This window comes from Anser cygnoides, chromosome 3 (assembly GCF_040182565.1).
Source record: "Anser cygnoides isolate HZ-2024a breed goose chromosome 3, Taihu_goose_T2T_genome, whole genome shotgun sequence".
Classification (NCBI taxonomy): Eukaryota; Metazoa; Chordata; class Aves; order Anseriformes; family Anatidae; genus Anser; species Anser cygnoides.
In genome coordinates, this window is record NC_089875.1 from 115,971,157 (window position 1) to 115,997,305 (window position 26,149).

General features: G+C 39.4%; 1 long non-coding RNA gene across 2 annotated transcripts in view; it reads left to right on the forward strand.

The window, feature by feature from the left end:
- Positions 1-214: 214 nt before the first annotated feature.
- Positions 215-26,149, forward strand: part of LOC125182987 (uncharacterized) — a 96,904-nt gene continuing 70,969 nt past the window's right edge. For both annotated transcript variants that reach the window (XR_007163931.2, XR_007163934.2), the window contains exon 1: positions 215-731. This is a non-coding gene — a long non-coding RNA (uncharacterized lncRNA). The remainder of the gene's footprint in view (positions 732-26,149) is intronic.

Genomic DNA, 26,149 nt, shown 5'->3' on the forward strand with positions numbered 1-26,149 from the left:
CATCTCCCCTGCCCAGATATCAAATGCAGGAAATAGCTGAAACCTTGGCAGGGCATTTTTATTCTCAGTGTATAAAGAAATGCCTTTTTTTGTGTGTGTCAGTTAAACTCTTTTAAGACTGCCTGTTTTTCTGTCAAATACCTTTTCATCTGATAATTTCTCATAGTTTTGTGAGTTTTGCAAAAAATGCAGCTATGTATGAGTTTTCACAGTCTCTTGTACTTGGTTTTGCTGTCATCAACAGCAACAGAATTGGAGAAGCAATTGCATAATGCTTTTCTTTTAGCTGCTTGCACCTGATTAGTCAATTAATATTTACAGTGGACAACTGACTCTCAGGAGATTTAACTGTGACATAATTACAGCTGTTGAAAGCACAGCTGCTGTCATTTATTTGTTTGCCTCCAACAGCAAAGATTTTCTTGTAACAGAGAAAAGAGGAAATAATGAGAAGAGAAGGCTAAATATAAACCTAAATACTGTCATATCTGTACGTCGCAGTGAAGATATGGGGAAACATCTCCTTGTGGATTTGCTCTGTGCTCACGCTGGTAGAGTTGCCTCAGATCTCTGCTGCTCTCTGTACACAGCTGTTTAGGGCTGCGTGGTTCAGTTTCAAAGCATTGCTCCCTCGCTATGCGGGCGTGCAAAGTGAAACTCCACATTCTTATGGCATCCACAGCTCATGTTCCTGACTCGGTGCTACTTCTGACTGAAAGAGAATTAAGGAGGTAAGACCGAGGAACAAGGGGGTTGGCATGGCTGGAAAATATGCTTATGTGTCTGAACAAGGATGGGTTAATCAGCTTACGTAACATAGCTGACAGAGGTACTACCCCTGAACATATGCCAGGCTGGAAACTGCAAAAAGAAAGCAAACCGAACTAGAGGTTGGGTATTCACTGGTACTTTGCTCTTCTCAGACCCGAGCTATATGATTCTTTTAACTCAGGAAAATGTTTACCATTTCCACTTAAAGTCTCAGGAGAAAGGACAATTATTAGAAGATGCTCTGTCAAAAAAAAAGAAAAAAAGATGTGGTTACACTTACTAGTCTGTCAGTTTTTCCATCCTGAAACAAGCTGATATTCAGAATGGTGCAGTTCATACACTGGAAGCAATTCTAATCTCTCGGTGCCAAATCTTCTCACATGAAAGAAATCCCCATCAGACCGTAAATTTCTTTAAAAGGGCAACCTGCTATCAGTAAAATAAACAGTGGATTTTTACAAACGAGTGCTATATTTTTCTGAACAAGCAACCTGCAATGAAGTCACTGAACACATCTGCAGACAAAATCTGGAAAATCCTAGTGGAATAATTTTACAATGAAGACTTCTTGACTAAGCTGCAGAGTTCTGTCTAGGTTTACTGGGAACTGAGAAGCTAAGGCCAGGCTCAGTCATGTGAATCACTGCTCATTTCCAGCTATATTTAGTGAAATTCATAACACAGGTGAGAATTTTATTTCTTCTGTACACTGTCTGTTTCTCTACTTTTTCTGTAGTTGTAAATCAGGTGTGACTGTACTAAGGTCATGAAACGTTTGGACAATGCTCTCAGACACATGGTATGATATTTTGGGTGGTCTTTTGGAGACCCAGGAGTTGGACTCAATGATCATTGTGTGTCCCTTCAAAGTTCGGATATTCTGTGACTCTGTGATTCTATGAAGGTCATAGGAATTATATTGCATAAGCTAAGTTTGAGAAACGATTTAGTAATTACCTCTTTGACAGCTACAGACACTCATCTTGCAAAGCTGTACGAGGGAGCTAGGTTGTGCTACAGTCCTCACCAGATCCTGCAGCAGGCTTCTAAAAATGAGTTGAAAATAGTGAACAAGGGACATCAATTCCACACAAATAAGGCTCATAGGTGAGGAGAAATTTCCTTCAGCAAGCCTAAGCATCTCATTTTTATAGTATTAGATAATCTCAGAAGCTCTTCCAAGATTTTGAGGCACAGTTTGATGATTATTAGCTCAATTCAGTGACAAAATTACTACAGGCCATTTGACATGAATGTATCCCCAGTTGCTATCCATTATACTAGTAGCTTTGATAATGTCAGTGCATATAGCTGAGAGCACTGTACATCATAAAAAAAAAAAAAAAAAAAAAAAAGGAAAAAAATGATACATTAATATCACGGCTCAGCTGTATATTTATAATATGAAGCCCGTGACAACACCATACCACTCAAATATTTAGGAAAAGGCTACATTGCATGCCAGCTGAAGGCTACTAAAATCAGATGTTGGGCCAAAATATGATTCTTTTTTTCATTACCATTGGCACTGTTATTCACACATAAAATTGTCCTCTCCTTGTGGATTAGATTCATCTCACCTACCTTACTCACCTAAAAATTCATTGCTTAAGTCTGAGCTAATCACCTTAGACTCAGTAGAGTCAGTAGAAAGAAATATGTATCTCCAGAGGGTGATTTTTCTCACCGTGAAATAGATGTTTGGATGGCACAGAGGATCTACCCCTTCACATGCAAATAACTACATGAATTTTCTCATCTATCCTTAATTCAATAATCACCTTGTTTGACTGTAGTGTGGTCAAAGAATTATTATTTTTTTCCTTAAGGGAGACTTACCATCTAGAGCAACCACAGGGTGACTGGAAACCATGGAAGTCCCATTCCCAAAGAAAGGGCATTCAGCAAAGGAGGCACCAGTCCATCCTGGTGACACCTGTACTGTGTGATGACAGGGTACAGGAGTAAGTGAGATGTTTCTCCAGTAAGATGCAAAAGGGTCTGGGGACCTAATGCTAATTTAACATAGTTGTCTCTCAATGTCAAATGTTAGCCAGCGTGTTTCTGGCAGTAGGAAAGGGAGAAACACACCTTGAACCTCCAGCCTCTCTTTGCGATTGTAACAGCTGTAGCTCCTTGTTATACAGAAGTCACTTCAATTTTTAAATGAATATATTAATTGAGACCTGGAAATGGTCTTTACTGAGGACTTCACCTTGTTTAACTTCAAAAGAAGTACAAGATAACTGTTTGCAAAATGGTTTGCAGGGCTGGATACCTAATTTCTCTTATAATAAATGGTAGCAAAGGTGCTTGCTCTCTCTAAATACAAAATGGAGGTAGGGGAAAAACCTATAATGTAATTAGATCTCTCTAAAAGGGCTTCTAGAGATAAGATCCTGTGTAATGATAATGTAGTGACACTCAACAGCGGAAACAAGAAGGCCGCTGGAAGCCTTTGCAACACTGCATGCCCAGGGTGCCTGCCTGCCACTTTGGAGGCCAAGAGGCACAACACCTAATGCACAAACCTCCAGCCGTGTGCTTGTTGGGGCTGTGGTGCTCTAGAGATTGCCTCACATCTCATACACCATCCCCTCGATGGAGAACAGGGGAATGGAAGAAAGGCTGATGCCCCCACAATGCCAGTTGACCCAGCAGCCAATAGAGCAGGAAGGTACCTTAATATTGCATGAGAAAAAAATTAAATGGGGATTTTCAGTGTTTACAGTAGGCTTTGCAAGTCCCAGAGTTAATGAAATTGCCCAGTAACCCCAAGTCACTGCTAAGAAAGTGCTGAGGAAGCTCTTGAAGAAATCCCATTTCAATTTGCTTATTTAAGTTACTAGAAAAAAAGACCTCCTTGTTATCTAATTTGTTGATGAGTTCAGACACTTTCTGGAATGATTACTTGCATAATTTACTTTATTGATACATTATTTATAAGTCCTCATTCAATTCCAGGCATGGGGTTTGGAAGTAAGTCTTACATAATGGGTAGCTGGTGTCACTTTGTATCAGAGGAACCAAAAGTGTTTTTGACAATCCAGGGATTGTCACTAAAGCAGCAATGTAATCAGAGGTAATCTTTCATTGCTGATTCATTACAAAATGCTCCCTTGCCATTAACTCATAGGAATCTCATAAATTATAATATCCTTTATTGCTTGAAGAAGAGTTTCCTGAGGAGTATCGGTTCCTGACTAAACTGCTCCCTAAACTGAAATCCAATATCTACGACTGGAAGCAGTGCTTTCATGACTTTCTGAGAGCATAAGTAAAAGATCTATTCAAGTTCAATACAGAAACACAGATATGCGAGGACCCAAACACCATGAGCTTCAAAACACGGATGCTTTGTAAACTGCTTGGTGATACACAATGAATTTAAAAATTTAGTGAGGCTTTGGCTTGTCCCCAGGAGCTCAGCATTTCCTTTCCCTTCCTGGCAATGTATTTTAAAATATACGTATTCTGAGAAAAGTATGTGTATATTGACAAAGAGTATGTATATATTGACAGTTTCCATTCACTGTGGTTGGGAGAAACCCTTTAGAGTCAGGCAGATAATATATTTTGATAGAGAAAGGGAAGCAATCAGTTTCTTGAGGCAATAAATCCCTTTCTGTTGTTTTAAGGGTCTGATGCTAACTAGCAAAAAAAGACTGCTCAGCCTGTCCTGCTGTGAGCTGAAATATTTTTGTTTCTGCCTCGTTGTTCTCTTTAGCAGAGCAAGGAATAATTTATTACTTCAGGTTTATTCCATGGGATTTTATTACTTAATATGTCAAGGTTTGAACCAGGCTGGCCATATTAATGTAAGAATCATCTAATCAGTGTTCCTGGTGAAGTGTGCTAGGCATTTTAGATGGAATAAAATCCCTGTCTATCATGATAAGATCCACTGCAGGAGAATTTGTTCCTAACTTTAGACAAACTTAGAGTTTTGTTCCTAGCTGAATTTTAATATCTGTTTAGAAATAAAGACAGAGCTATGAAATGGCTGTTTTACTATTGCCTTTCAAATCCACTCCCCCCCCCCCCCCCCAAAAAAAAGTAATTGCTGCTTCTCTATTTAGAAATCCCTAAATTTTCAGTTCCAATACTCACAGTGTAATATTCTTAATTGACACTATTTGAACAAATATATGTTAAAGCTCCTATTAATGCCAATGTCTTCTGGTTTATTATTTTTTGAAACAAATTCTTCATTCTTTTTGCCTGCTGACTTTTAAGGGAGCAGTGGGCACTATGATGACATTTTAAAAATGCTTTCCACATCCTTCAGGATTTTAGATGTTTTTCTGAAGAAAAGGAAAAGTGCAAGTGTTCCTTCAAATTCTCAAGTCTTTTTCTTTGAAAATATTTTTTCCTTTTTTTCTTATTTTTTTTTCCGTTTTCTCTCTCTTTTTTTTTTCTTTTTTCTTTTTTTCTGATGTTGACTCTTTTCAGATAATAATTTTTAGCAGGTTGAATTGGATTGGATGGGCACTCATACTGGAGATCAGAAACAGAACAAAACCAACTCTACATAAGCAGTCATCATTAACCAGGTTCAAAGGAGCTGGCAGTAACTCAGCTCCCAGACTTTAATTACCGTCCCTTTACTGAATCCCCCTTGGAGTCTGAAGCACATCATTCCCCAGCCCTGTTCATAATCACCCTTCCACACCATGGCCTAGTGGGAATTCATTAAGTGAGGTACTTAATTATGTAAATAGTATGTCTTCTGCCTGCCCTCCCTTTGCGCTTGCAAGTGTGCTTGCTTATTGATGGCTGGCTGCATTCAGCTCAGCGCAGGCTGTCTTTGCAAATGCATTGGAAAGCAAGCTGTGTGGTGCAAGCCCAGAAGTAAGCAAACACTCACTGTTACAGGTCAGTAGGTAACAAAGCAAGCAGACATGTCCAGGTCAAAAATATTCCCTCAGGTGAAGGCAGGCCATGAAGAGAAACTACAGAGTGAGACATGGGGTTGGTTCAGGCACTTTATTTGGAATAGCAGCTGTCACGGACAGTTAAGTGCACTGTTTCAGGTCCACCATTTCCTGTCATTTAGATGACACACGAACTTGAGCCCAAGTGCAGACCTAAGTAGAATCTGAGAACTTCTTGGTGGGCAGGAGCTTTAGCACGTGCTGTGCATTGAAGGAGGATGGATGGACTACGACTACAGCCACCAGCAGCTGCCCTGCTCTTCCTGGTCACAGTGTAAGCTCTGTGCTGACCTCCCACCAGGCTCATAGCCAACACTGCAAACAAGAATTTTGTGGGGCATGAGTATATATCATTCTTTCCAACCATGTTGTTGCAAAGGTGTGGATACAGAGGTCACCAGAGGGGTCTTCGCCTCCAGACTGTGCACATAGAGACTAGGTGCACACCTAGGTATAGATAGGTATAAGGGGAGTTGGCCTGGCTGGAGGTGGCCAAAAATTATTTTAACCACTAGACATTCTAGCACAGTGTTAGCTAGAAGGGGATTTAAAGAACATTATTTAAGGAGCTTTAATCATATTTATGGAGAAATTGTCTTCTACACTGATAGTAGCAGAAAAAAAAAACAAACGACAAACAAACAAAAAAACAAACATGGGTGAAAGCTGCAGTGCATGACAGAAAACCACTGGACAATTTACAGCTCTGAGCATGATGTACAACCCATCCACACTGTGCTCTGGTCAAGGAATGGTGCCTGAGCAAAGGGTCTGCATACAAATTGCAACAAGATACTACAGGGTGGTGAGTCATATAAGAGCAATTCAGCATTAGAATTGGAAACCTGCCTTTCCACGTGGGTAGCATTCACATATGGCAGCTAAAAACTTATCAGATGTAGGTCCCCAAGATGCTGATCCAGGCTGCTTTGTCTTTGCAGTCTGGGTTTTGGTTGCTGCAAACATGCTACTTAGAGCAGCTGGGGGAATGTGATCCTTCCTCCTATAGGAGGATCCTTGCCTGTATCCCACGCAAGCACATTCCCAGCTCCTGCTTGCCCATTGCCTTTTTGCACGTTGGACCTCTTCTCATCCATTCAGAGGGACAAGAGTTTTTCAGAGTACCTTGATCACAACCCAGAATGCTGCAGATTTACCAAGGATGACTGTGCCAAACTCCTACTTTGCTAAGAGTTATGAATACCTGAAAGGCAGAAAGAGAATGAATTTGAGAACTATGGAATTTAAATTCGTGGACATCCATTAGCTGAGTCACCATGACTAATTTCTGTCTCAGGTCACTTTTATAAATGGAGGATTAAAGATATGTGTACAAAGATTTTAAAGATTTTCTTTTTCTCATAAGGCATTTATGTATAGGTGCTTCACTGGTCTTACAGGAAGAGAAGACACAAAGAATACCCCCATGGCTTGGAATGAAAGCTTCTTTTAGACAGCTGTCTGGCAAGAGACTTTGGGGTTCTGGATTTTAGCAATAATTCAAATGCACTGTCTCGGGAGTTTGCTTAATGACAAAAAATAATAAGAAGATGCTGCTCCAGTTAATTTGGTTCAACAGGAAGGGAAAAGAATACACTGGTGCACTGTTTGGTGTTTTATTCTACAACTGCAAGAATGCAGCCAAGTTTGCAGAGTTACATGTCTGTGTTTGTTAGTTAAATAAAAGAATTTTGACTCACAATGGAAAAAGCTGAGAAAAAGCTTTAAGCACAGTTTTGGAATGTGTACATTCAAACCCTTTGTCTTGGCCTTATCCCTCAGGTGTGTAATTCTTCAGGTTTTACAAACACAACCAAAAAGGCACAGATGCATCTTCCTGCACCAGTTTCTACCAGAAGCACATGAATATTATGATGAGTATAGAACATCATTTATATTAATTTATGATGTTTATAGAACAAATATTATAAATATTTGCATTCAAATTGCAATTAAAGAGAAGCAGAAAAAAAGCAAGGAGACACCTCAACGGAAAAATAGAAAAATAAAAATACACCCACTCTCTCAGTGGTTTCAAACTAGAGCAGGACATCAGAGATGAAAGGTTCTGCTTTTCTTTTAATCTCACAGCACAGCTGTCTCCTCTATTGTTTGCAATGTGTCGGTGTCACAGATGCAAGTTTCACCTTTCTCCAAAAGCTACATCCTTTTGACAGCAGAGATAAACAGTAGGCAGACAGTCAGACTTGCAGGATCTTTGAAAATACCAACTCCCTGGACCCAGTACTCATTTCTTCAGGACAGCTCTAAATCATGCTCCAACTTTTCTGGCTCCCAGGGACCCCAGGGAAAGAGAACAGCAAAACAACGGTCCTTCCAGCCGGATCTTTTGTGAGTGTCACAGTCTCCAGCCGTGATCGTTTTGGCTTGCTTATTTTGGTATAACAAATGCATTAACTGAAACAGTTTCTCCAGGAGGGATGCAGATGTCCTCTCTTTTCTTAGGCCTGCAAGGGGAATGCAGGTCCCTCTGGAGTCTGACAAATGGCTCTCTTACCCCGTTTCTTTTTTTCTTTTTTTCAAATTATTATTTCATGATTATGATTATGATTTTTATTATTATTTTAGAAGAATGCATCAGAAGACGATTCTCCCTTGTCATGTGCTGCGGCCAGATTCCCAATGTGATCTGGTACATCAGTGGATTAGGAATAACAGTAGAAAGTTAGTGAAAAATCACTTCCTCATAGCCTGGATAAACTACACCAAGTGCATTTTTAAAGACCATGACAAAAGCTTAGCTGTGTCAGAGTAAAATAAAAGGTTTCCTTTTCTTTGAGTTTCTGATGAAAAAAACAAACAAACAAACAAACAAAAAAACAGTTTATTGAAACTTTTTTCTATTTATGACTAGGGCAAAATTAGTACCTGGAGGATAGAGTAAATTTGTCTAGCCCTGAGGGTGACATATTTGATGAAAAGTAAATGAAGCCCACAAATCTTTGGTGATAAACTGGTTAATAATGTATTGATCTCTGAATTGAGGGACACAGTAAAAGTACCACTATATCTTTTTGGTGCACACAACTCTATTTTCAGGCATTTTGTTTATTTAGCCCAGACACATAAATCTGCATTATTGGGAAGAAAGTCAGCTACAAGGTGATAGTGGCTGCTGATCCAAAATTTGTTAGAGAGTGACTTAATCATGTAACTGGCACCAGTACATGCAGGAAAAACAAACCACAATATTTTTGAGAGTCATATAAAATATGACAGTTAGGTACCAATAAGGTCTAAATCAGTCCTTATTCTCCTTGCTTGTGCAAACATTGATTTCCATATATATAACTATAGGTGTAAAGCTTAATTATAATTAGAAAGCTTAATTACCATAAGCAAGAATTAAGTTTGCCTTTCTAAAGCACTGCCTTGGTGAGCTAACTGGGATGTGAACCTCTTGCCAATGAAATTATGGACAAAAAAGTCATTGAAAGGCAAAAATCCGTCTCCTAAGTTTCACCTGAGTTACTTTATAGCTTAAGAAGTATGATTGATTTTGCAGTTGTTCCTGGTTTGCCAACATTATACTAATCTTTCCAGATCATGCAAAATCTGCACTGGCTAAAATTGAGATATAGTTGCTCATGCTGCCTTTTTTATCTAGTTAATTATGATGTTACACCACAAAATGTATCAGGCACCTTCAAAGATAGTGCCAGCTGTAATCACAGAAAGCAGCACTCCAGAGGCTTACATGGACTCAGTGACAGCTGCACAGGTTGGTTTGCTTTGGATCTGTTGAGTCAGTGCTAGACATTAGATTTTGGGCAGGCCATAGAGGAGGAAAATATGTAGTGTACTGGCAGAGCATTAACTATTGAGGATAAGACAGCAAAGGAAGGCCCTACTGTTCAACTTCATTTTACTTAAATTATTTAGTAATATAGACTTTGGGTGTGTTTTTTTTTTTTTTAAAAAAAGAGAAAGCTTGAAACTTGTCAAAAAAGGGAAAGAGAGAATGGTCTGCACAGGGAAAAGTTTGAAAATAGCTGCAAGAAGGTAGTTCCAATGTTGCAAGAATAAATACTACCTGCAGTAGTAGCACTTCTAATTTTCACTTTGATAAAGGATTCTTTACTTGACAGTTGTGCAATTCTCTCATGTAATCAATCGCCTAGCACATGGAGAGGAAACAGCAAAAACAAAGTACGCACTTGTCTGCTCCGATGCCAGCACCATGGCAGGAAGCATTGGGAGTGCAGGTCACACCAAGACCCTTGACTGCTGCTCCCAGACTACATTGTCAAAAGGCACTTGTAGAATGTTGTCTACTTGTAGGCCAGTCTGGCCACATCCACACTATTTAAATCTTTATCTTCTAAACTAGGAATGGGCTGTGTATGTAGAATAGTCATTTTTGAAAATTAACCCTCAGGCTAGCCTTTGGAAATGTACTGAGTTACACGAAGTCTACATTAGTACCAAAACAGAGACAAATTCTGACTGCAGGCATCAGCGTGTGTTTGTCCATGCAACTTGGTGGCTTTAGCGTTGTCACAATGTCCAGACACGATTTGAAAGATATCATATTCCCTACAGATGATATGGATGAGGACCTCCTTTATGGCAGAAGAGAGCCCAGCAGTATGCAGTTGTGCTGTTCTGTACTTCTCATCCCCTGGGGGCAAGGAAAGAAGCGTGGCCAGGGTCATTTCCTGGTACAGATGTAGCATTTGTGTCTGGCTTTGGAATTCAGAAGTGGTGTAAAAGTACTGAAAACACTGCAAAGGCTGAATAAACGTGTTTCTGTGGTTAGCAACATATTTATAAAAAGCCCCGCAAAAACAGCATGGACTTTAAGAGCTGCTGGTAAAAAATGGAAACAATTATTCTCTCCATGTTTGCAAAGTATTTTCTATAAAGGGGAACATTTATATTATCAGAAGTGTGTGTGGACTCTATTTTTCTATGTTTCTTATTACTACTGCAGAGATTTCTGTATTACGGAAGGGTTTTTCTAATTCCATGCCTGTTTGCTTGATCACAAAATGAAGTAGTAAACCTAATTTGGACATCACTGTTTATTGCCATAAATATGACAGGGATGCTGTCTACTATTATCACTTGCAATATGATACCTGTCCTTTAGTGTTAGGCATACATTTCTCTTTCCTACTTGTTCCTACATTGTCCAATTAATTTTAAGCTTTTACAGCAGAGGCTTTACATTTACCTGTATTTTTGTGCCACCTCGTAAAAACTGGTTTCATGTTTGTTTTCATTTCTTCTTCCTCGATAATTAAAATAAAGGATTACAGAATCAATTCATTTTTAGGAGATGAGGTAGTCCTTTCCTGAACCAAAAGGGCAATTCTGAGGTGGGTTGGTGGAATTGCCCCTCAAATGGGTATTGTGGTAGCAAATAAGCAAAATGTCCTGTGATCCTCAAACTCACCTACTGCCACCAGTAGAATCTCAAAACTGGTTGCAGAAAGCCATACTCTACTTCTTTCTCATATATATGTTAAGTAGCATAGAGAGCTTTATTTTGGTCTAGGATCTGATTAGATAATTCTGCTGTGAAAGGACAACTTGCACTATGATTGAACAAGCCTTGGCTGAGATATAGGAAGCTCTTCCAGAAAAAAAAAAAAAAAAGAGAGAGAGAAAAAAAATTGTCTTTAACCTCACGCTGAGCCTTTGCTGTTACATTTGTCCATGAGTCTGCCACTCTCTGCTGGTATATTACTTTACTCTGTCACCTGACACAAGAAGGCTGTGAGTGTGTGGAGTATGTTTGTTTCAAAGTGAAAGACAGATGAATTTTTATAACACTGGTACTCATATTCTGACTGCTGCACACTCATGGAGTAGCAATAAGGGTCACACTGACTTCAAAGGGCATTCTCTGACTGTTGCTTCCTCTGGCTCTTAACCTAGAAGTCCCATACTTCTCCCTCTGTTGAATTTAGCACCAAAACTGCCATTTACATTCAAAGGTCCCAATAGCTTTTTCCTGACTTATATTCATAGCTTGAAACATTTCTCCACATTTTTTTGTTGTTGTAAAAAACGATAGGGTGAAACTCATGCAAAAAAATGTCATCAGTCTTCAGTAGGATGTTCTATTGATTTCAGATTAGCAAACATCGTTTCAGAAAGGCTAAACCTAGTCTGGCCTTAAGAAAACCAAACTGGGAAAAATGGGAGCAAGGATCTTGCAAAACAATTTGCTCAACCTGGTGCAACAGAGCAGTTAATTGAATACTACAGGTGTCTCTCATTTATGAACATTGCATAGGATTCCTCTATTTATTTTACATCATTTTTCAGCTTGAGGGATGTGCCACACAAAAAGAAGGCACATTCTTAGGTTTAAATGTTCATTTAAATGGGAAGAGAACAGAGATTTCTCCTTCAGAGGAGTGATGTACTGAACAGATCTGGTTGTCCTCCAGACAGATGAACCTCGTCCAGGGTGCTAGCTGGCAAAACATTTAAGTATGATCTACTGAATACGTCTTAAGTCTGTGGGCAAGTAAAATACAGTCATGATTTGAAAAAGGAGATGCCACCTGACCCACAGGTATATGGAGAGTGCAACGGAGAGTTCGTAGGGTTCCTTAATAAAAAAGGACATGGGCGCTTTGGTTACCAAAGGTTCCTATTTATTACAAATCACTACAAATCACCACTAGCAAGAATACTATAATTAATAAGACAAATATATGTATACATAAATAGATAAAAACTATTACAGGTACTACCAAGAAACAAGATATGTGAGTATATATGTAAGAGATTATATATTAAAGAGATATTAAATAACACCACTTAATAGTAGAGTTAGTAGAAAAGCAATCTGATGTAGGAAAATCAGTAATATAGCAGCAGATAGGGTTTGAGGATAATTACAGGTCAGCAAACTTACCACTAATACCATGACAGTGAATGGACTTACTACGACTAACAAACAATAATATAACAACAAATGTGCTTGCCACAGATACTCTTATTAAGACTACATTTGTTACAACTCTATTTATCAAGAGCAAGAATATGCTTATCACAACTATATGTATTAAGACTGTATTTATCTTTTTATCTATGTGTATACATTCATAATATCATTGGCTCCAAACACTTCAAATGATCCCAGAAGAAAGTGCCAATGTCATATGACCTCAGAGGGGTCTAATGAAGAAATCAGCCTCAGGGAAAGACCAACCTCAAAGAGTCTAAAACCAGTCTCAGAAAGAGACTGACCAAAGTGATGGACAGTCTCACTTCAGAGTTGATCCTCATTATGGGGTGTGGAGTGTCACAGAAGCTAGGAGTCAGTGTTGCAGTGTCATGAAGACAATGTTCCAGTGAAGCTTCAACCTATGAGAGGAAAAAAAAATGAAAAAAGAAAAGAAAAAGGACAACGTGCAGCACAAGTAGTTTTTCAGAGAGGAGCTCTGTCTTGGGTAAAAAACAGGCCCTTTTTCTTTCCTTGAGACATAAGAAGGCATAGGACACCAGCACTTAGGGAACCAATGGATGGTGTACATTTTTGTCTTCTTCCTGAGACAGACAAGACACAAACACCCTGGAGGTGTTCAAGGCCAGGATGGATGGGGCCTTGACCAACCTGATCTAGTGGGTGACATCCCTGTCAATGGCAGGGGGGTTGGAGTTAGATGATTTTTAAGGTCCCTTCAAACCCAAGACATTCTATAATTCCATGATGTTCCTTGCTTTCTTTTATTTTCTTTAAACAAGAATTGTATTTCTCGTGTCAATTCCCAGTTTCTCAGGTGATATGTTGTCCCTCAGTTTCTTGTTTCATTTCCATCAATGATACTGTTGTGGTTTAACCTGGCCGGCAGCTAAACACCACACAGCCGTTCGCTCACCCTCCCCCCTCCCTCTCTGGGATGGGGGAGAGAAACGGGAAAGTGAAGCCGGTGAGTTGAGATAAAGACAGTTTATTAAGACAGGAATATAATAATAACAATAATAATAATAATAGTGATAATGATAATAGTATTAACAATAATAATGTGTAAGAAAACAAGTGATGCACAATGCAATTGCTCACCACCCGCTGACCGATGCCCAGCCTATCCCCCAGCAGCCGGCCCCCCACCCCAGCCAGCCACCCCTATATATTGTTTAGCATGACGTCAGATGGTATGGAATACCCCTTTGGCCAGTTTGGGTCAGCTGTCCTGGGTCTGTCCCCTCCCAGCTCCTGCTGCACCCCCAGCCTGCTCGCTGGCAGGACAGAGCGAGAAGCCGAAAAGTCCTTGGCCTGGTGTAAACACTGCTCTGCAACAATTAAAACATCAGCATGTTATCAGCGCTCTTCTCATCCTAATCCAAAACATAGCACCCTACCAGCTACTATGAGGAAAAATTAACTCTGTCCTAACTGGAACCAGGACAGATACCTTCAGGATGCCTATGGTATGAGGTATCCACCCACACATCAAGGATATTTTTCCTCCTAGGCCGAAGGCCAAGGAGCCAGGCCTGGTTACCAAGCTGAGTTTTCAGGCTGACAGACCTTTTCTCCTGTATTTAGCAGTCATTTTATGTCAGAACTTGTCTCATTAAAGCCATGTTACCTCTGGAACTGCTCCCATCAAGTACCTCGTTGATTTGCTGAAGAGTGGGAATTGCTGAGCCAGGCTTTTAACTGTGAGAGCATTACACTGTAAAGACAGCTCTTTTTTATGTATACATTCTGTGCACATTTGGGATTGTATTTTCATTCAGCATCCTCATGATGTTTAAAATAGCACCGGGTGAGGCTAGACAGAATGGTACACTTGAACGTGGGCACTCTGATGCCTTTATCTATAGATTTACTTAATTTCGTGTATGTACTCCCAGAGTTGATTCCATGCATTCATCTATTTTTCACGACATATTCCCATTACATGACATCTTCCCAGTGTCACTGTGTGCCTCTCAGCACAGATTGGTTTGTTCTGAGGAATAAAAGGGATATAAGAACAGTCATCATCACCTTTTATGACCTGAACTCTTAACAACCATAAATAAAATTGATTAAGACTGTTTTGCACTACTAAGGCCCTGAAGTTTTCTCTGACTGTTTTAAAAGAAGGTTTTGAAACATTCAAGGGGAGAGCACTATTTTCTTATGAACTCATGATTTTGTTATGAGAACCTTAGGTTTCCTTCAGATAGAGAAACTGCTTTGGAGGTCTTCCCAGGCCTTCTCTATTGCAGTAGGAGAAATTGTGGATTGTAATGCAGTGAGGGAAGAGACTGAACTGCAATGCTACCTGAAAGAGTGCAATACACAGATCAGCCCTGGGTCATCCCAACAACAAAAGAAAATACCGAGGCACTTTACTGAAGTCACCTAAGGACAGACACAAGTGCTTGTGAATGCCACAACTCATCTCATCTGTCTCCTTTCAGCATTGCCATGTAAATTTTGAATATCCTCAGCCACTCTGTTGAACAGAAAAAATTTTGGACAAATACAAATAACAAATGTGTCTGGAGGAACTCTTCTACCTCCTTCTCCCCTCCTTAATATTTGAGGAGAAGAAAGAAAATGAATGAGCAACTGTGTTAATTGTCATGAAATATGTATTCAGTCCAGCCTACAGGTTCACCTGCCCTGCAGTGGATGTGATCCTTTCAATGCACACCCATGTTACTCATGGGGAGGGTCTGGAAGTCTCCAGCTTTATCCAGAGTTGAACTGACTAGTCATGCAAGTACTGTTTCTGATAAGCCAGTAACGATATTGAAATTTTAAACTACTGAATGTGTCAATGCAATTTATGCTTTCCTGCAAAGTGGACAGCATTTCATATCCCGTCTGATCTCTAATATGTGTTCTAATATTTCCAGGCAGGATCACAAGAAAAAAAAAAAAATATCCCATAGCACACGTCTGTAGCTAACATAGCCATAGTAAATCACACCTATCTGTTGTACCAAATGAGATGTCTGAGAATTTGCTTGGCTAACTGTGTGGATTCCCAGACATACTTAGACTAAGACTTCCCAGCAATCATGTTGCATTCCAGTGTATACAGATGCACATTTGTTCTAACGAGTGATCAATGATACCATCCCAATCAGTACAGCATTAATGGAGCATCTAGAAAATGAAAACGACCAATTAAAACTCATTGCTTTTCTGGCATGGAGAAAATGAGCTAATAATAATCATCATCATCATCATCTAGCTTCCAAACACTGCACACTCACCTTGCAAACTCAAGCCTGGAAATAAAACGTGAACAACTTGATGCACTTGCAACTATATTGAAGAAATTTCAGTAAGTGATCAAGACTTCAAAAATGTCACAATTAAGAATGTCCATGAAGTTTTAATTTGCCTTTTGTGTGTCCATGTGTGGAAATGGTCCATAATTCTATCGACGCGTTTTATTTGTTTACATGGGGCATGACTTGCTTGATTTAACCACCTAAGCAAAACTTTCCAGAGATTTGGACTGTGAAGGAAGGTTAATACAATGATTTCCTTATTTATTGCAGAAGATTAAAAAAATGTAATCATAGGGGAAGAGCAATACTCTGCTTCATTATTAGGTTAAAAGCAAATTGGCATAATTCCTTTGAAGTCAAAGTAGCTGAATGTGTTTTTAATTTATGAAGACAGAATATGGCCCATAGGAAATATACATTTTCTAAATCATTTCATAAGGGTTTCTCAGATCTCCGTGATTTCAGTGGCTGATTATAGGCTTGGGAGTTTGAACTTCTGCCTGCCTTTCTCCAGTACCCTCAACACCTTCTTGTCCAGTTCCTGTCCCTCTGCAACACTTCCCCTTTTCCCATGTCAGAAGAAGGGTCAGGTAACACCCAGAAGATGTGTCCTGGTGCAAATCAACAAGTAAGGATCAGGGGGATTCAGAGGGATCTGGATAGGCTGGACTGATGGACCAAAGCCAATTGTATGAAGTTCAACAAGGCCAAGCGCTGGTTCCTGCAGTTGGGGCACAACAACCCCATGCAACGCTACAGGCTGGGGGAAGAGTGGCTGGAAAGCTGCCCAACGCAAAGGGGGCTGACACAGATCCCAAGCCCTGTTCTACCGTCCCTGTCCCCCTGTGCTCCTGTCCTCCACATGGGCATGAGGAACATCTCATGCAATGTGAGGACAGAAGGAGGAGAAGACATTCTGTGGATAACCTATGTGGTGACAAGGGTCTAGCTGCTCACCTTTCCCTCCTTTCAGTGCTTCCTAAGGAGGAAGATCCTTTTACTCTCCACCTCGAAAACTACTTGGAGATTCATCCCCCCTCCTCCCTCTACCAAATCCCTTCTCTCAGCATGGCCACAAAAGCCATCCTGGTACCACTACATGAAGTCAGTGGCTAGGAGGAGCCAAGGAGTGTAAGACAAGACAAAGTGCTTCAAAATGTTGCCTGGCAGGCTACTTCAGGAGGCAGAACCATGTCTGGAGCAATGTATCTGCTGGATGTTCTAACTGGGAGCAGGTGGAAACAGGGAGGTGGGATGGAAAGTGGTGCAAGGAGGTTCTGTTGCAGCACATTTGATGTTCCTTTCACATCCCTTACATTTCACTGACTCCATCAGTGCTGAACTAAAAAGTACCTTGGCCAGGCTGGTACAAATCACTATGTGGTCTTGAACTGCAATTTTACCATGTCTGATTACACACCAGGCCTTTCCGCCAGCCCCAGTAGAGTACTATTCATTTATCAATTTTCTGGAGACATTTCTGGGATGTGTATGGGCCCCAGACTGGCATGCTATGAGTATGCCTGCATGCCTGGCCCTGAGAATGCTTCTGACAGGCCATATCCTAACTGCCAGGCTGCAGACCAGGTTCAACACCTCTCCTGCCCTGGTTTCCATGGACTTCCATATGTAGATTACAGACGGCAGCCAAGCCACAATATTTTTAAAGTTGTTCTCTGGGCAATTGAAGGACTAGTATTGTATGTAGCACTGTGGAAAATGTCTTCTTGATGCTGTAGGTATTGCCCCTGTAAACCCTGTTATTGCCCTGCAGTGAAGTAAGAACCTCAAAAATGAGGTTGTGGCTACTCTGTGCTCCTCTGGCCATACTCACGGCAGGTGAACTGGACAAATAATTTATGTGTTGGACTGTTATGACTCTTATGTGCTCTTTTAAAGCACGTGCAACCTCAAGATTTTGGATTTTTTAAATATTTAGTAAAAAGATGGGTGCTTTTCAAAGGAATGGTTAAAATTTTATGTGTGACACTAAACTGATTTTCCTGACAAAGCAAAAGGATGAATGAGCTTCCCTAACAAAAAGTTCTAAGTATACAGACACGTATAAGTATATGTGCATACACAGAATGACTGACTGATGGCCCCCACACCAACTTTAGGGGGAAAAACAAGAAAACATTTTTTATTTTATTTTCTGAAGCTTTCCATTAAAAGTATTTTTGAAATTAAATATATATATATATTCTTCCTTTGTGGGCACTAACTTTTTCCTTTTCCCATGCAGGCTGAAAAAAATGCAGAACATTTATAATTTTTCAATACAAGTTTCTTCAGAAGCATGATATTCATTCAAAGCAGGAGTCTTAGAGGGCTGAGTGACCAGGGATCACTGTTTAATTTTACACTCTGGATTGGTATTACTATAAGCCATATCAAATATAAATGGCAATAAATTAGAATAGCTTCTCTTCTCTTTCCAAACCCACACATTCCCCAAGGAAGGATATATATATATATACATTTTTTTAGCTTGTGAACCCAATTAGAAATAGACACTATGAGTGTGTAAATGTGATGTCTTTTTACTGGATTCTATTCAAAATTTTATATGGGTTTGGGGGTTTAAATTATGAATTTTCCTGATGTCCATAGTTATAATTTCTTTATGAAAAGGAAAAAGAATAAATCAGAAGAAATGCCAGGAAGATGCATTGCATACTAGAAAATTAACAACATCTCAAAAATTCTTCTTATGAAGAAATGAATTATTCAAAAATCATTTTCTTGAGTTCAGGCTGTATTGGGCTGTACTCTCTCAATTCAGATTAGAAACCTCTGAGTAATAACGCAATGATGTAAACCACTGTCTCATCCCCTGCACATATCTTGCATCCATTATGATGAGATGATGGCCTAACAGCTTTGTGAGCTATTATTGACATTTCATAGAGGGGCAGGGGAGTAAGGAACTGATATTTTCTAAGTGCAAAGAAATAAATGCCCAAGTTAGGGGTATTTCTTACGGGCACGATGACCATACAGTCATCACAGTCTTCCTCTGTGTAGAATAACAGACCTTCAAAGTGTTAATCAGATCCTCTCTCTCCATGAATGGTAGAGGGAATTCAAAGCGTTTGGGGAAACAACGTCCTTAACTTGATGATCTAAAGTTGTGTGGGTCTTACTGGTGTAAGAGCTGGTGTAGCAGAAATGCACCTTACTCTGGTGTGAATTTTAGCTGTAGTTCAACAATTTATTTCCTTACAGAGTAAGTTCATGGTTGGTAAGAGTGCAGTTCACTATTCTCAAAATGAATTTTTTCACATTGCAATGAATAAATACAATGTCAGACTTGTGTTTTCTTTCTGTTTCTGGATGCTTTTGTACTGCTGCTGATCATCCAAGTTATGCAGCCTGTCAGACAGCACCAGATGCACATTATTAATGCACTAGTGACATCATTATTAATGCCATCTTTTTCTTTGCTTGTTTGTTTTTGCTTTTGTTATAATGGGCCAGAATAATTCAAATTAGAAGGGAACGATAAATACTATCATTTCAAAAGGATTTAATTCCTCTATAGTCACTCCTTTTCAAAAGATGGCTGCCATGAGGAAATTACTGTTTAACTGGACAACATATAACTCAAAAATGCCAGGACACGTGTCTTGTTAATGAAGAGTAAGAAAAAGAGGAAGCCAAAGAGTTATCTAATAACAGCCTACAACTAACTGAATGTCATCTACCAATATGGTGAAGCTAAACTCCTCTTCTTTTGATGGATATCCACCCATCTTTTCTTGGGACAGGCAGATGTTTTCACACGACATGGGGGTTAGAGTCAGTGACTTGAGGTGTTCAATTGCCCTTTAGGAAAAAAGACTTTCCCCCAGCAGATGGAGTAAGACAGGGAGAGATTGCTCAGACAAGTATTGGCATCCCCATCTTTGAATGTTTTCAAGACCTGCTCTGGCAAAGCCATATCTGTCCTGATTAGATACCAGAATAAGGGGGCTTTTCTGACACTGAGAACAAGACTGAAGTAGGTGACGAGTGCTAACATTTGAATTAAGAAATAATTTTAAATAAAAAATTCCTGGCACGTTTCCTTGCATCTTAGCTCTCAGATTTGTTTTCTAGCAAAGGTTGGGATTATAGCCAACTTTTAAAAGTAATGTGCATTTTTACAATTTTCCACATTTAAGAAGGAAATAGTCTTGTTTTCATCAAGAAAAAATGAAATAAATTATTTCCTGGAGTTTTACGGTATTTAATGTGTTATAAATCCAAAGAATGTATTCTTTTGTCACTTATACTGATTGCTGCGCTTTGCATATTCTGCCAATACAGTGTTGGGTGTGATGATTTAAGAGGCTTTCCACTAATTTACAATGGAAGAAATGTTTTTGAAATAATTCCCAACTTCTTGCCTGGACTCATATTTTGACTGGTGTCTCCCACTGTGTTACATGTGCCTGAAACTTGTGTTGAAATACACTTTTGAGATGATTTCCCCTGCTTGTGTATTGGGATGGAGTTGGTTCTTTATAACACGGACATAGTCAAATCCATCAGGATTTAAGCAGTCATGGGTGAAGTAACACCTTTTGCTCAGTATGAAGCTGTGCCACGGTGGAGAGAGTTTTGAGGAAGCTTTGACTGACCCAGAGGGATGCTTCTTCACTGATAAAAGAAAATGCAAAATCTGTCTGAGTACATCAGACTTCCTATCTATGCACAGCTACCTTTGGTAGCTGCTGAGGTTGACTGAAGCAGAGCTGGAAACATCTCTCTTGCTGTCCACTTATCACACAGGTGTGGAGGAGGCAGAGCAGTCATGCACCCATTGTTCTTTTTCTCCCACATTATTCATGGCTACAGTCCTGTAAGCCTAAAATGAGGTGTTTGATTCTTCTGAATGTCTGTGTAGGAAGAAATCAGAGTATAATACCTATTAATCAAGAGTAACTTTCAAATATTATAATCAGTTCTGCCCTTTAGACTATTATACAAAGGAAACTCTTGATACTACCTCTTCAATTCTCTTTATAAAAATGATCATAATGGCTCAGATTTCTTTTTTTTTTTTTTTTCCTGTGAGAAAGCATCTTTTCTGTACTTCTCTGGTTCCTTAAATTCTGTCCAAGGCACCTAATATGGGTGAAAGATAGGTCTGGGTTTGCAAAGGGGACAATGAATTCCATATAATTACAGCTTGTTTTGTGAAAACTGTTTTTTTTTTTTTTTTTTTTTTTTTTTTTCTCTTGTTTTAAACCAAATAACAAAGGTGATGCCCCTCTTGGTAGAAAAATTACTTCCAGTTAATGTTCTACTGCCTTCTGTTTCCAAAAACCACCCAACCCTGCACCCAAGGGCAGTCAGATCTGCTGTTCACAGATTCCCAAGTTTGGACACAACAAATTGAGATTTCACATTTTTGGTCTTCTCCTCGAAGTGCTCATAGACCACTCTGTTTTCCCTAGAAGCCTAGCCAAGTGTAAAAATTTCCTTTTTTGCAAATCCCACAGGCATAGGGATTGCCATGTTTGCCTGCAGGCAAACATGGAGGGCGTGATCCTGCGAGGTGCTAGGAGGTTCAGCAGTCCTTGAAGTTGAAGATTTACAAGTAAATGCTGGATGTTTCCATCTTCAGCTCTTTCATGATGTCTGTGCCTTTGCTGATTCCTGTTTCCAGAAGGAAAATGTCCATTTAGTTTAGAGGGATGCCTCTGGCTTTGCCCTGCTGCTAGCTTCTTCAAAATCATCAGTAACTTTTAATTCTAATTAAAAGTGAAAATTCAACAATTATCAGTTATTTTTGTCTATAGATTTGTGCTGTGCTTGAAATGTCCTATTTTTTATTTTTTTAGTTTTTGGTATATTTACATCAGCATCATCCTACTCCTACTTCACCCCTAGTTAAAAAACAGAGTAAAATAAAAACTCTGTTCACACTTATTTGATCCAGGATCATTCATGCTCTTAACTTCCAACTCCAAGATTTAATTCCTCTTGGTTATCACTTTATGCACTTCTGCTGCAACCAACATTTTATCTAAGGTTCCCATGTTCCTTGAGGGATATTGCTCTGTCACGTCACTGTGTACTGCCCACGTTGCCTTCAGCCGTACTGATTTCCACGTGTAGCAGGACATACTCAGAGCATAAACAGTTCCTCTGTCAGTGGCTTGCTAATATGGCATCTGTGCTATGACAGATTTGATACTTTTCTATGAACTTTGAGGACTTTAGTGTAACAAATTCTGTAATTTCAGGTTGGAAAAAACTTAAGCTCTGGAAGAATTACTTGCATTATTTCTTTGTATATATTTTTTTTTGTATATGCATAACTTTTTGGAGAGCCAAGGAGAAAAACTCTAGAAATGATTACACCTGCAAAGTTATGAGAGGCTGGCTATGTTAGGGAGGGGTGAGATTTTTATCAACCCACCGATAACAAATCCCAGAAGTCTCTGCTGGGAAGGCAGTTGTGCCAGGAGAAAAGTAACCTGGGGAGGCATGGAGGAATTAATATTTCACTTTTAAGGTCCAAGATTTCTAAGGTGACAAAGATTTCTATTTTTCATAAGCTGGAATAAGGGTTGTGTCTCCCTCAGTCAGTGCTGATCTGTTCTGGCTTCTTCTGAACTGGTTCAGTCTGCCACACACCACAGTTCTCTGGTGGCTCCTGTCTTCTTTTGTCTCCAGAATCAAGAGTTAATCCCAAGAAAGGCTGAATTAAATGACCCACTTGCACTGGAACACACAACCATGTGCTCAGCTCTGGACTGATATTTTTCATTTGTCTGTTCTGCTTTTTGAAAACATTTACCAAACGGAAAATATAATTTCCTCCTTCCGCAAGTTTTTGTTGCCTCACAATCCTTGCTGTATATGTAGCAAGACACGTAAGCTGCTCTGCTGACTGCAGGGGCATTAACGATATATTAATTCTGGGCAAAAATATGTGTTTAGAGAAAAAGTCTTCAAAAAATCTTAGCAGGTGTAAACAAAGGTAGCATATTGCTCTTTACGCCTTGTGGCTCCTACTGCTTCAGTAGCTCATTGATACAACAGCAGATTTATCAAATTACACCTGAGCCTGTAAGAAATCCATTTCCAAAACAACTATGAAAGAAAAAATGTTTCTTATTTGTTGGGAAGTGCCTGTGTGCTTCTTCACATTGTGAAACTCTTTGGCAGTTACAAAATAAAAGTTGCAGCTTTGTAATTAATTTCAAATTGACAGAAACATATTTTTACTTGACAGTTTTGTTACGCTCAATTTTTTAACAGTCCAATCTTTTCTATTTTTAAATATTTCTGATCAATATTATCTCATTATTTTATTTTAGAGTCCTCAGTTTTGATAGTTTCCAGTGTCTGACTTGCTTAATCAATCAGATCTAACCACTGAAAAGAAAAAAAAAATGCAACAGAAATGAGATCATCTCCTGGAAAAATAATGATAGAAAATAGAAAACCTAGAAAGGAAATAAAAGTTCAGAAGATACTGTAAAAGCAGTGGAGTTCTAATAAGAAATATTCCTTGTGAATATTTCAAAATAGTCAGAATTAAATCCAAGCCAAAATCAGGAATGTCTATTACTGAAGTGGGAGAAAAGATCTGCTGAATTGAAGGCAACATCTGACCTGGGAATCTTTATGCCTTGTCTAATCCATAGAAGCTGCTGGCTAGTGTGGTAGCAAGAAATACTTGCTAGCAGTAATAGCAGTAGTTGTTGTAGCAATGTGAAGGGGGCTTTGGCACTCAAAAAAGGATACTTTAGATATCTGCAAGCCAGCAGGGCTGGTCAGAACAGATAGCAAGTGCCAGGTGATGATCCTGAGCTGGAAATTCTATGGATGGTGTTGGAATGTCAAACAAGTCTGCTGGCAAAACAGGGTGAGACAGATGAGGAAGATGTTTGCAGTGGTTCCATAAACTGATGGAGAAGGTGATGGTGAGAATGGAAGGGAGGTGGTGGGAGGGGTGAGATAGCACAAAGATGTGTTAATACAATTGTTGCTTCTTGTTTCAAGAAAGGGCCCAGATGTGGATATCCAGGGAAGACTTCCTGGCTGGTGACTTGATTTAGTCTTAAGAAATTGTGTTAACCATCATGCTTCTGCTTAGGGCTTCACTCTTGACCCTTCCCTTTCCTCCAGTGTGCTGCAGCAGCATGGGGCTTTGTATGAGCTACGTGATACCAACCTGAGCCCAAAACCTGATCTGTGAACCAAGAAAGAGGCAGTACCTGGAAACTTCTCTTAGCAGAAGCAGCAGAAAGTAGCAGAAAACGTCAGCAATCTTACACATCCTGGAACTTCCAGATCCATTTTAGGAAAGTCACTGTGCAGTCATGTGGATCCAAAGCACACCACTCATCCTGCCTGGAGCTTTCTGACCGATCTGACATTTTCCACACCGACACAGCTGTGCCAGAGTGGTTAGAAAACTGGAATTGTTTTATTACAGTATTACTTTCCATAGGTTATGTCACACTTTCTTCTGGGTGAAACAAAATTAATTGGATTTTTTTTTTTAACTGAACTTTAAAAAAATTACACGAGTTAGTCAAAAGTCTGTAATTGCTTTTGTTCAAATACTTATGGATCTGCTGTGCTTGCTGTGGGTGGGCATTCTTTCCCCGCAGAGCTCAACCAAGACCTATTTCTGTGAGATGATGTGCTATTCTAGGTTTTATTATTTATTTATTATCCAGTGTCTTTTACTGGATCACTTAACACAAGATACTGTGGATAGTAAAAAGTCTGTGAGTTTGAAAATTGAGCAAACAAACAAAAGAAAAAAATTATTTTGAAAGACTTGAAATAAAACAAATAACGTTTGGCTTAGGAATGAGAAAATGGGTATGTGCTGGGAGGGCATACCAGGGATTAAAATATGCTAAATTGCTTGCCTATGCTAAATATGCTAAAATATGCTAAATTGCAACCTAATTTGCATGGGTTGTGGTGTTTCTTAAGATTAATATGCTTATATTTCATTCCTTTAAAAAAGTGCCACAAGAGGGTTGCAGTTGTATCTGGACTTTGCTGCCCTTCATGGTACAGGAGTGATTGGTCTTAGGTTGAGCAAGCATGAAGAGCTCTTCATGTTGAAGCTGTGGGACACAAGCAGCATCCTCTGAATTTTTCTGCTTCTTTATGACCTTGATTTAATGTTAAATGCACCTCTCTGATCAGGGTCACTATTCAGGGTTTTCATTAAGTTCTGGGTCATAGAAGAGGATAACAAATAAGTTCACAGAATAATTCAGGCTGGAAGGGACCTCTGCAGGTCTCCAGTTCGACCTCCTGCTCAGAACAGATCTAACTTCAAAGTTAGATTGGATTGCTCAAGGATTTCCTTGCTTTCAATTTTTGAATATCTCCAAGGACTCAGATTTCACGAACTCTCTGGGCTCTCGTCCTAGTATTTTAGCACTTGAAATTTATTTTCCTCTTATGAAGTCAGAAATTTCACTGCTGTAACTTGTGTCTATTGCTTTTTGCCCTTATACTGTCCACTTATAAGAATAGCCACATTCCATCTTCTCTATTTGTACCTTTTCTGTAGTGAAAGAAAGTGCCAAGATCTCGTCTCTAGACTAAAACATACCCAGTTCACTCCAGTCCATCCCAGCAGTGGTTTTGGCATCTCATTAGAAGACAAAGTGTCCCCACATGGGGTGAGCCAGCTCAATCCTGCTCACAGGCAACATTCAGCTTGATCACAGTGCCTGGAGGCAGAAGGTACAGCACAAGAGAAACATGCTGAAATATTAAACTGCAAAGGAAAACAGGGATGCTATGATCTAGCTGTCTGTGATTGCATCTGGCGACATAATTCAGCTGTGAACTGAAAGGAAGGAAGGTAGATAAAGAGTGGAGGATGCCCTAGATGGTTTCTACAGATTGGGTGAGGCAGAAAGTGACTTTTCACCATTGAGTTGTACCAGCTGTATGGTGTGTATGAATATTTTCAGTCTTAGTACTGCCAAATGCTGTAGAAATGGAAATAGCATTGTGTAACAATCTTGCAGGAAATTCAACTGTTGGTTATAGCAAACAGAACGTAATAAGGTCTTTTTCTGTTTTTCCTCCCCTTTCCACTCCCCCAACACCAAGATCTTAGTTATTGAAAAAAGTCCATATATTGACACCTATAATGAAATTTAGTAAGTGATGTGCAGAAATGTATACACCTTGGCAAAACTTCCACCAGGAAAATTTTCTCCTAAATTGGATGCAGC